The sequence below is a fragment of the Polypterus senegalus genome, chromosome 11, assembly GCF_016835505.1.
Source record: "Polypterus senegalus isolate Bchr_013 chromosome 11, ASM1683550v1, whole genome shotgun sequence".
Classification (NCBI taxonomy): Eukaryota; Metazoa; Chordata; class Cladistia; order Polypteriformes; family Polypteridae; genus Polypterus; species Polypterus senegalus.
In genome coordinates, this window is record NC_053164.1 from 110273450 (window position 1) to 110286507 (window position 13058).

Sequence of the window (13058 nt, forward strand, 5' to 3'; positions counted from 1 at the left end):
GGAGGCTGAAAAATTCTTTGGGAAATAAATTATGCCATTGAAACTATATGAACAACATCCGGAAAGCACCTTTTTGACTCCATTTTATGTAGCCAAAATGGGGGTCCTAGCTGGTGCTAATGAAATGACCATTGAGAACAATTATACAGTGGATTCAAAAAGTATTCAGACCTCCTCAATTTTTATTCATTTTGTTATGTTGCAGCTTTATGCTACAATTGTTTAAATTACTTTTTCTCTCATTATCAACATTCAATACCCCAGAATGATTAAACGAAAACAGAAATTTAGAATTTTCTGCAAATTTACTAAAGATAAAAACTGAAATATTACACTGACACTTGAGTCCCTTGACTCAGTGCTTAGTTGGTGAACCCAGCCTGAAGTCATCTTGGATATGATGGGACAAGCATTACACACCTAGATTTGGAGATTTTCTGCCATTCTACTCTGCAGGGACCTCTTGTATAACACCTTGTGTAGAATTCACACTAAAACATGGTGTACAGACAAAAAATTTGAATGCATAAAACTGTGCATAAGCAAAGTTTCATGTACTTCCCCTTTTTAAATCCCAATCAATATGAATTTTAATGCATGTTTATGTGCTTACAGCCCCACCCTGACACCTCCCAGAATTATGCATATTTGACTATGTGAATCAACGTTTTGCCAAATCAATTTATGGACAACAATATAAATTTTCATACCGGATCGGTTGAACCCCGGGTTAACAACAACTGCCACCAGTACTGTTAGTCAACAGGGTGCTGGCGGAAATTGGTCTACTGTTGGCCAAAGAAGAAGAAGGAGAAGAAGGGGGGGGGGAGACATGTTTGGAGGCAGGAGGAGAGGAGGAAAGTAAAGAGAGTGGAACTGAGTGTAGGAACTTTGAATGTTGGCAGTATGACTGGTAAGGGGAGAGCCGATATGATGGAAAGAAGGAAGGTTGATATATTGTCTGTGCAAAAGACTCAATGGAAGGGGAGCAAGGCCAGGTGGATCGGAGGTGGATTCAGATTGTTCTGTCATGGGTGTGGATAGGAGGAGAAATGGAGTAGGGGTTATTCTGTAGGGACAGTATGTCAAGAGTGTTCTGGAGGTGAAAAGAGTGTCAGACAGAGTAATGATTATGAAGCTGGAAATGGGAGGTGTGATGATGAATGTTGTTAGTGCATAAGCCCCGCAAGTTGGGTGTGCAATGGATGAGAAAGAAGATTTTTGGAGTGAGCTGGATGAAATGATGAACAGTGTACCCAAGGGACAGAAAGTGGTGATTGGAGCAGATTTCAATGGACATGTTGGTGAAGGGTACAGAGGAGACGAGGAGGTGATGGGTAGGTATGGTGTCAAGGAGAGGAATGAAGAAGGTCAGAGGATAGTGGATTTTGCCAAAACGATGGACATGGCTGTGGTGAATATGTATTTTAAGAAAAGGGAGGAACATAGGGTGACGTACAAGTGGAGGAAGATGCACACAGGTAGATTACATCCTATGCAGAAGAGTCAATCTAAAGGAGATTGAAGACTGCAAGTAGTGGCAGGTGAAAGTTTAGTTAAGCAGCTCAGGATGGTGGTCTGTAGGATGATGTTGGAGATCAAGAAGAGGAAAAGAGTGAGGGCAGAGCCAAGGATCAAATGGTGGAAGTTGAAAAAGGAAGACTGCAAGGTTGAGTTTAGAGAGAAGGTGAGACAGGCACTGGGTGGTAGTCAAGAATTACCAGACAGTTGGGAAACTACAGCAGATGTAGTAAGGGTGACAGCAAAAAGGGTGCTTGGCATGACATCTGGACAGAGGAAAGAGGAAAAGGAAACCTGGTGGTGGAATGGGGAAGCACAGCAGAGTATACAGAGGAAGAGGATGGCAAAGAAGTAGTGGGATAGTCAGAGAGATGCAGAAAGTTGACAAGAGTACAAGGAGATAAGGTGCACGGTGAAGAGAGAGGTGGCAAAGGCTAAAGAAAAGGTGTATGATGAGTTGTATGAGAGATTGGACACTAAAGAGGGAGAAAAGGACCTGAACCGATTGGCTACACAGAGGGACCGAGCTGGGAAAGATGTGCAGCAGGTTAGGGTGATAAAGGATAAAGATGGAAATTGTGGCACACGGCTGGGGGTGATACCCAGCCGGGACACCCCGGAGGACCGGAGGAGGGCTTGCGCCTCCTCCAGACCACGAGGGGGCGACCACCCTGTTTGCACTGGGGATCACGGGCGCAGAGCTTGGAAGCTCAACCCTGTAGGGGCCCGTGGCCACCGCCAGAGGGCGCCCCGGTGCCTGAAGAACCCTGGACCTCAGCACTTCCACCACACCAGGAAGTGCTGGAGGGAATAACACTGGGGACACCCGGAGGGCTTCCGGGTGCGCAGCCGGCACTTCCGCCATACAGGGGAGTGTTCACGGAGGAGTGTCGGGGAGCAGCTGGAGCCCATCCGGGCTGCTATAAAAGGGGCCGCCTCCCTTTAAGAGTCGGGTGGAAGTGGACGAGAGACGGGAGAGAGAGGAGTGGAGGCGGCCAGAAGGAAGGCACTGTGTAGAGAGGCCTGGACTTTGGGGGATCGGTGCTGGAGGCACTTGGTTTATGTACGAACTGAACTGTAAATATTTAAAAGAAAATGTGAGTGTTGGGTGCTACACCATTGTCCGTCTGTCTGTGTCCTGGCCATGTTCTCACAAGCGAGGAGAGTGTGTTGAACAGATAGAAAGATTACTTTGAGAGGCTTATGAATGAAGCTAACGAGAGAGAGAAGAGATTGGATGATGTGGAGATAGTGAATCAGGATGTGCAACGGATTACCAAGGAGGAAGTAAGGAAGGCTATGAAGAGGATGAAGAATGGAAAAGCCATTGTTTCCAGATGACATACCTATGGAAGCATGGAGGTGTTTAGGAGAGATGGTAGTGGAGTTTTTAATCAGATTGTTTAATAGAATCTTGGAAAGTGAGAGGATGCCTAAGGAGTGAAGAAGAAGTGTACTGGTGCCGCTATTTAAGAATAAGGGAGATGTCCAGGACTGTTGTAACTACAGGGGGATAAAATTGATGAGCCACAGCATGAAGTTATGGGAAAGAGTAGTGGAAGCTAGATTAAGAAGTGAGGTGATGATTAATGAGCAGCAGTATGGTTTCATGCCAAGAAAGACCACCACAGATGTGATGTTTGCTCTGAGGGTGTTGATGGAGAAGTATAGAGAAGGCCAGAAGGAGTTGCATTGTGTCTTTGTAGACCTGGAGAAAGCATATGACAGGGTGCATTGAGAGGAGTTGTGGTATTGTATGAGGAAGTCGGGAGTGGCAGAGAAGTATGTAAGAGTTGTACAGGATATCTACGAGGGAAGTGTGACTGTGATGAGGTCTGTGGTAGGAGTGACGGATGCATTCAAGTTAGAGGTGGGATTGCATCAGAGATCGGCTCTGAGGCCTTTCTTATTTGCAATGGTGATGGACAGGTTGACAAACAAGATTAGACAGGAGTGCCCGTGGACTATGATGTTTGCTGATGACATTGTGATCTGTAGCGATAGTAGGGAGCAGGTTGAGGAGACCCTGGAGAGGTGGAGATATACTCTAGAGAGGAGAAGAATGAAGGTCAGTAGGAACAAGACAGAATACATGTGTGTAAATGAGAGAGAGGTCAGTGGAATGGTGAGGATGCAAGGAGTGGAGTTGGCGAAGGTGGGTGAGTTTAAATACTTGCGATCTATAGTACAGAGTAATGGGGATATCAGCAAGAGTGAAAGGGAAGGTCTACAGGACAGTAGTGAGACCAGCTATGTTATATGTGTTGGAGACATTGGCATTGACCAGAAAGCAGGAGACGGAGCTGGGGGTAGCAGAGTTAAAGATGCTAAGATTTGCATTAGGTGTGACAAGGATGGATAGGATTAGAAATGAGTACATTAGAGGGTCCGCTCAAGTTGGACAGCTGAGAGACAAAGTCAGAGAGGCGAATGGTGTTGGTTTGGACATGTGCAGAGGAGAGATGCTGGCTATATTGGGAGAAGGATGCTAAGGATAGAGCTGCCAGGTAAGAGAAAAAGATGAAGGCCTAAGAGAAGGTTTATGGATATGGCGAGCGAGGACATGCAGGTGATAGGTGTAACAAAACAAGATGCAGAGGACAGAAAGATATGGAAGAAGATAATCCACTGTGGTGATCCCTAACGGGAGCAGCTGAAAGAAGAAGAAGAAGAACTTTGTGAATCAACGTAAATAGTCCCTTCCATTCAGTGTTTTGTTAAAAGACAATGGTCAAAGCATGTATGAAAAAGGAGAATTTCAATGAATGTATAGTGGAGGCAAGGAAAAACATACAATTTGTTTGCTTTGGTGGTGCTTAGGGTCATTGTCCTGTTTTAAGGTGAACCTTCGGCTCAGTCTGAGATCCAGAGCACTCTAGAGCATGTTTTCATCAAGGATATCTCTGTTGTTTTTCTCCGTTCATGTTTCCCTGAACTCTGCTTACTTTCCAAGTTCTTTCCACTGAACAACAACCACACATGATTCTGCTACCACCATGCTTCACCATTGGAATAGCATTGCACAGGTGATGAGTGGAGCCTGGTTTCCTCCAGATCCGATGCTTGTCTTGATTTCATGTTTCTCACAGTCTGAGAGCCCTTTGCACACTCCAAGCAATGATTCTACTGTATGTGTCTTTTACTGAGGAAAGTCTTCTGTCCAGCCAGATTGATGAGGTGTTTCTTGGTTTCTTGGTTGCCTCTATTACCACGACCCTTCTCCCACAATTGCAAAGTTTGGCCAGATGGCCAACTCTAGGAAGATTTGTGGTTGTTCCAAACTTCTTTCATTTAAGAATGATGGTGGCAACTGTTCGCTTGGGCACCTTTGGTGCTGCACTTTTTATTTTTGTAGCCTTCCTCAGGAGCCGCATGCATAATGCTGTGCATAGAATTCGCACTATAACATGACGTAAGCACAAAAGCTGAAATGTTCTTACGCACAGAAAAATCCAGATGCAGAAATCTATGCGTACTCCAACTTACGCATTCTTCCGCTCCATACATCCTGGTCAGAGTGAAAAGTAACACTCGTGCATGTGCGTGGAGATACTGAATTTGGGACTTTCATTAGTTGTCAGTTATAATCATCAAAATTAAAAGAAATAAACATTTGAAATACATCAGTCTGTGTGTAATGAATGAATCTAATATACAAGTTTCACTTTTTGAATGGATTTACAGAAATAAATCAACTTTGTCATGATATTCTAATTTTATGACCACCACCTGTATATGTATATGTCATTTGCATCCTGTTTGCTTTAATTATTATTTGGCTGATGCTTTTATCCAAAGCTATTTACAACATCTGAGAGATACAATTGGTTACGTTTCATTTTTTTTCTCCCAATGGGAGCACAGGCAGGTGAAGTGAGTTGCTCATTACCACACAGGGTCTGTAGCAGAACTGAACTCACAACTTCTCGGTTTGCAGTCCTAGGTCCAACCTGTGGCCAACTGAATTGATTGGACATCCAAAAATTGTGGTGAGGCATAAATCAGGGTATAAAACCATTTCTAAAGGTTTGAGTGTTCTGAGGAGCACAGTGGCCTCAGTAATGAAAGATGTTTGCAACCACCAGGAATTGGTGTAATATGCACACCTATTACAAAGATTAAATACAAATGCTGTTATTATAAATTTAGAATGTAATGCTGTAGACTGTAAATGACTTTCCTACTTTGAGCGGTTTTTAGTCAAATTTGAAAACACATTTTAACACAGGGATCTTCTCTGTTCTGTGGTGGGCTGGCACCCTTCCCAGGGTTTGTTTCCTGCCTTGTGCCCTCTGTTGGCTGGGATTGGCTCCAGCAGACCCCCGTGACCCTGTAGTTAGGATATAGCGGGTTGGATAATGGATAGATGGATGGATGGATGGATGGCTCTTCTCTCTTTTTTAAATGTGAATAAAATTTATTATCTTGTTTATGACTTTTTTTATCAAAGACTTTAGTTTGATTTCTTTTTTTATCAATACTTTTTAATTCTTTTTTATTGTTTTCTAGCTTGTGAAAGGGATGTATCCAATGTATAATGGGAGGTAATGTAATAAATATTATATATAAACAAATAGTACCCTTAAGAAAAGTATTGTACTATTTTTGTACTTCATACATTACATTAAAGACAAACTTTTTAAAAACTATATTTTGAGTAATACACCAAAAATTACTGAAATTCATATAATGTAAAGTAATTTAAATTAACAACTTTCAAAATAATAAATACAATTGATATAGTAAAATAATACTTATAGAATTCGAGTGTCATTATTGTCACATGTACATAATATGGTGGCTTTTTTACTTGCCTGTGCTAATCAACACAAAGCACATTGCCAGTCTGTGCTGTCATACAGTAAATAGTATATTACCTTACTGTAAAATGTCTGTCTTCCTTACCTAGAAAATCTCTAGGCATATTTTTGGTAACCTAGCAGCATAACAAAAGCAGACAAAGATTATTGTTAAATATTGGCACTTCAACCCTGGAAGCATTCCTGGAACATGTTGCCTTCGGAGTTAATTAGTAAATTGGTTCAACACAGAAGACACAACGGAAAAGCCTTTTAGATAAAATGAAGTGAGATTTCAGTAGCCTGGAGGCTCTTGTTATGTTCCTTTAACTAAATGGATTTATTACACAATATTAGGTTTTTTAGTTGTGGCCAATACATGGATTTTATTTCTATTGCGTAGGAATTATGATTTTGAGAACGCATGGCTGTACATTGTCAGTTATTTTCACAGAATTATTTTTTTAATATAGAATGCTGGCAAACACAAAGTTGTGAAGAGTAACATTTTTAGAGGTGTAAAAAGAACTCAGAAAATGATGCTTGAGTAAAAGTACTTCATCAAAGTTTTGCTTTTACAGAAATAAGAAGTATTTCAGTTACAAAAACTATTTGAGTAAAAGTAAAAAATGACCTGCTTTCAAAAGTACTCCAGTACCAAAAGTAAAAATGTGTTTTATAATAATAAGAAAGTGCAAGGCTTTGTCTAGAGAACACATTAAATGTAATTAATTTTTAAACAATACTCGTTCAATAGTTTGAATAATGAATCATACAAATACAATCTCGCATTTGACCAGTGCAAAACTGCAGTCAGTGTCATGGAGATGACCTGAAGGATGTGACTTTCATTGTGCCTCCCCTACTGGGATACCTGGAGGCAGCAGAGGAGTTAACTGTACTCCAGAGGGAAGATTAATAAAAAAAAATATAAAAATAAGAATATAAAATGAATAAGCATCTCATAAACCTTATGATTGGAATAGAAACACAATATAAAAAACTGAGTGAAAATCAATACAGATTGGGTTTATTACATTTCAGTGAAGTAAAGATGGATTTTAGAAGGGCAAGTATTACATTAAATAGTAATACAACAATTTCAGAATTTATGATTTATCTTTCACAGAAATTCTCTTAGGAAAGTTGTTGTTTCCTTTGGTCAGTTTGTTACACAATTTTATATATAAGTATATATTCATATTTTTAATGTACTCCTCTAGACAACCTAAATTCTACTGAGTAACGTTTTCCACTGCATTTAAACATTAAACCAACTTACATTACTATTACATTACAATAATTCAACTTCAATACAACATAATAAAATTATAAATGTGAGACTCAGTGTTTCACTGAAGAATGCTCAGGATGTGGATCAGTTCTCTTAAATTTAAATGCTTATTCTTGAATCACGTAAAGGACTATTAAAAAAGAACAGCTCAGAGAAAATAAAATTCACACACTTTACAATTCCGTGGAAGAAAGATTAACAGATGAGCTGTAATTTTCTTATATAATATGCTACTGTGGCTGTCCGTTTTGTCTGGCCAGGATTTTAAATAACCTGTAGCTCGCAAACTGTTTGACTTATTGACCTGAAATTCGGTACAAATATACTACGTGGCATCTACCATCTGCTTTCGTGGTGATGATTGACCTCCAAGGTTATTTGTCTGTATATTTTTATTTCATTTATTATAGAATCAACTCTTGGCAGCGGCCAGCAGGGCAGCCGTGCAGTGCATGTAGGGGCAGATTAAAGACTTAAGTGTCAGCTTAAGTAAAAAATTAAGGAAAATGTACTAAGTAATTGCAACACAAACACTGACTTAATCAGTTTTAATGTGAAAAGATGCCGACGAAAGAAGAGAAGAAGTGCGCCGTTAGGGTGGAGAAAACAAGAGCTGCTCACGAAGTAGCAAGCGCATCAACCTCTGAGGAAACGAATGCTAAACGTACAGAAAAAGAGTATGAAAACTATAAGTCAAGAGTATTCACTGCACGTTATTGTTCAGTCTGCACTGGCTATACAATAATTCACCAAGACAAAACATATTGTTACTCAAAGTTCATCAATGCACAAAAAAACTAGAATACTCACTTCAATAAGCCACCTATGTTTATTTTCCTTAGTTATTGTGGTTCTAGTAGATTCTGGTTGACAGGGCAGTGTTCTGTTAGCATACCTTGAGCTCTCCTTTTAATAACAAGGGATAACAAGACTCCTTGCAGGCCGTGAGATCTCACTGGAACCTCAAGTTTGACTTTTATAGCTGGCTAAATCTAGAGTTTCAGTAATTGAAATAAGAATATACTGCAATATCTTGCATGTACAACATACGGATATTGTTCACACAGAGTTTAATATGTATTCTCAAGATATTACTTGTAGCCAACAAATCTTGCTAGCAAAAGAGTAAAAATACACCACCTTTTGGAACTTTAGGTGCTCAAAATATTACAAATAATGGAAAAATGTGTAAAATTAATCCACAAAAGTAAAGTACAATTACTTTGTTATTTTACACCTCTGCACTTCATGCATCCTACTGTTTACTCAGAGTATCAAACACTCCTACAGTACCACACAGTTCCCAAATCCTGGGTTTGTGTGACAGCCCAATAACTGCATGCTGAGTTTGCACATTCTCACAGTTGTGTCAGGTTTGTCATTATTAGGTAATTAGCTTTTTTCTCTTTTCATACAGTATATTTATGTGCTGACCAACAGTCACATCACGTGGAAGTTTGAGTATATTGTATAACTATGTTGTATATAAAGTATATACCCGTAAATGCATACTGTGATTAACAACAAACATGTAAGTTTTTTCCATTGTCACAAGAACGAGACGTAAACAGATAAAGGTTTGGGGCAGCCACCCGTATAATATGGTATCCTGGCTGCAAAGTCGTTTTTATCAAATACACAGCACTAATGTGCATCCAACAACAACAACAACATTTATTTATATAGCACATTTTCATACAAACAGTAGCTCAAAGTGCTTTACATAATAAAGAATAGAAAAATAAAAGACACAATAAGAAAACAAAATAAATCAACATTAATTAACATCGAATAAGAGTAAGGTTCAATGGCCAGGGGGGTCAGAAAAACCAAAAAAACTCCAGACGGCTGGAGAAAAAATAAAATCTGTAGGGATTCCAGACCATGAGACCGCCCAGTCCCCTCTGGGCATTCTACCTAACATAAATGAAACAGTCCTCTTTGGATTTAGGATTCTCACGGAAGGACTTGATGATGATAGTCACGTAGACTTCTGCCTTTTAATCCATCCATCATTGTTGGAGCATCATGAAGCTTTGAGTAGGTGGAAGTAGCGCAGACCACCACCACAAAGAAACCGGAAAAAGAAACAGAAAAAGAGAGTAGGGGTCAGTAGCGATTTTAGAGCCACCATGAGTAGTTATTATGAGGAAATTGAACATACAGAGTATCAGGATTAAGCTAAATTAAATTGAAGTTATAAAAAGGCCATGTTAAAGTAATATGTTTTCAGCAGTGTTTTAAAGTGCTCTACTGTATTAGCCTGGCTAATTCCTATTGGCAGGCTATTCCAGATTTTAGGTGCATAACAGCAGAAGGCCGCCTCACCACTTCTTTTAAGTTTTGTTCTTGGAATTCTAAGCAGACACTCATTTGAGGATCTGAGGTTACGATTTGGAATATAAGGTGTCAGACATTTCGATATATAAGATGGGGCGAGATTATTTAAGGCTTTATAAACCATAAGCAGTATTTTAAAGTCAATCCTGAATGACACAGGTAACCAGTGTAGTGACATTAAAACTGGAGAAATGTGCTCGGATTTTCTTTTCCTAGTTAGGATTCTAGCAGCTGCATTCTGCACTTGTTGCAAGTGATTTATGTATTTTTTGGGTAGTCCTGAGAGGAGTGCGTTACAGTAATCTAGTCGACTGAAAACAAACGCGTGAACTAATTTCTCAGCATCTTTCAGTGATATAAGAGGTCTAACTTTTGCTATGTTTCTTACGTGAAAAAATGCTGTCCTAGTGATCTGATTAATATGCAATTTAAAATTCAGATTACAGTCAACAGTTACCCCTAAGCTTTTTACCTCCGTCTTGACTTTTAATCCTAATGTATCCAGTTTATTTCTAATAGCCTCATTGTATCCATTATTGCTAATCACTAAGATTTCAGTTTTCTCTTTATTTAACTTGAGAAAGTTACTATTCATCCATTCTGAGATACAAGTCAGACATTGTGTTTGTGAATCAATAGAATCGGGGTCCAGAACGAGACTGAGGGAAAAGGGAAAAGGGCAGGCTTTTAAAGGGGAAGACAGGAAGTGAGGTCATAAGGATCAGGCACGTGTTCTTCATTCATTGGATTAAGCCCGGACGTGATGTCAGAGGAGCTGGAGCTGGTAAGGTCTACTTCCATTGGCTTGGTCCCGGACGTGATGTCAAGAGAGCCAGGTGGAATCTCCCAGGAATGGTCTACAGGAAAGGGAGAAAAAGAGTCAGTGCACTCTGCCACATCCCGGCATGCCTCAGAACTGCCTTCACTCAAGCCCTTTAGCTGCCTCCCATGCGCACGTGTGTGACACCATTCAGTTTCATAATCAAATTACTCCTGTTTAGGTTTATAGGGAGTTGGAACCTACTGTATCTGGCAACATCAGGCATAAGGCAGGAACTAACCCTGGGTTGGGCAGCAGTCATTACATAGCATGCTTATATTCATTCACTCTAACTTATGTTTTGACAATTTGGAGTTGCCAGTTAGGCAAACACACATATATGGAAAGGGAGTAGGTGGACCCAGAGGAGAACCTACACAAATAATGGGAGAACAAGCAAACTTCTCATCAGCAGAATCTAGGCAGGTATTCACACTCAGACGTCTGGAGATGTGAGCCAGCAGCACTAAGCCATCTAACATCATGTTGACAACCAATAAATGTCAAAATTTAAATCTAATCTTGTTGTCTCCCTCCATATTTGTCTAGGGGTAACAGTACTATCACAAACTACTCTTTTCTGAAAGCTGATAAAAGGTCACCTTCTTTGTATATTTTTTCCAGGATATGTTCCCATCTTTTCTGATACAATATGCTGGTTTGTCAGTAGAAAAAATTACCACTTCATTACTGATTTTGTGTAGTGTTTTTCAAGGCTTTGTGCTCGGCCAGCTTTTCTTGCACATCTACTAGCTCCAGCTGAGCCAGTTATTTCACAAAATCGAGTATCGCACGTATAGTGATGTCACCTACCGTCCATAGTGTCATTATGCATTCATTGCCAGCGGCCTCTTTACCATAGAATATTTCCTCTCATTACTGGCATCTTTACACAACGCACCTCCTTAAATTTTGTAATGCTCTGTTTCACTGGAAATTAGTGTAGTGTAGATAGGTGGCAAAGCCTGTAGATTTCTAAAAGCTCACATAGTACAAATATGCGATAGGCATAATTCTGCCAGCATCCATGGATACACCAATGATAAGGATGATGTTAGGAAATATTTTTTTTCAAACAGAAAATTGCACATAAATTGAATACTTTACCTAGTGGTGTATTTTCTAGTAGTAATTTCAGCAAATTCAAATATCTACTGTTAGTTCAAGGGCAAATGACCAGATATTTTGGCCAGAATTAAGCGATTCAGAGCATTTTGTTTTTCTTATTTTCGTCACCTGTAGATGACATAACCCAGGAATATTTTTTTCACTTTAAAGAGAAAGTTTTTTTCTTCACTGTTTTTAGGTCCAATTCATAGTTTAACACCAGTCTTTTGACAATAATTTTTGTCTGTGATTGACTATAGTCAAGAATGTCATTCACCTTAACTTCCATTTAAAGAGATCATTATGTGCTTGTATCATCATCAAGCATAGACAACTAGCAACACTCTCTTCACTTTTTCCAATACTATCAAACAGAATATGATAGTATATACTTTGTACAAATGTATTCAGCTACTGTAAAGTGGCTTTTTTAGTCCTCCTCTAAACATAACCTCATGTACTAAGCACTAAGTACTCTTTACTGTGTTTCTGAAAGTTAATCCAAACATAAGACTAGGACATATAAAAATAAACTTCTCAGGTATGAAATGTGTAACACAGAATGTGATTTGTGGCAGCTGTGGGATAGTAAATCTCATAAGCGTCCTGTAGATACCAATTCACTTCTGGAAAATATCATACCTGGCATGGGCTTACCCTGTTAGTGAGAACAGTTTGCTGCTGAGCATAATGGAGAAGATAAAGCTGCCTAGAAAGAAAAGCCTGCACTGATTATGAGGCAGTAGATTGTCCTGTGAAAGGAAAACAATCCTGTCATCACTTATGGTTGAATTGCATGAATTTGAAGATGTTCTTAATTAAATATCAGTTAACTACATTAAAAAAAACACTCATAATGCCATGATGGTGCAGTGTTTAGGAAGGGTTGCACTTCTGACCTGGTTACTGTCTGTATGAAATTTACGTAATTTTCTAGGGACTACATAAATACGCCATGGTTTGAAATACTCGTGTATAAGTCGGGTCTTGAAAAAATCGATCATAAAATCAGACCCCGACTTATACACCCGTTCAAAAATAATTTTTTTTTAACATCTTCTTGCTTCCTCCAATCTTGCAACAGTTTCTCAGACACATTGAAGTTTGTTGCAGCAATGTAGTTACCAGTTTCTTTCGTCACTTCACCGACTTTTATTTTAAAACCAGCTTCATATTT

The 13058-nt window shown here is 39.4% G+C and overlaps 1 protein-coding gene across 3 annotated transcripts in view; it reads left to right on the top strand.

Annotated features, from left to right (window-relative positions):
* The window catches only part of tmem178b (transmembrane protein 178B), a 716562-nt gene that overhangs the window by 43898 nt on the left and 659606 nt on the right, over nucleotides 1–13058 (top strand). The window lies entirely within an intron of this gene.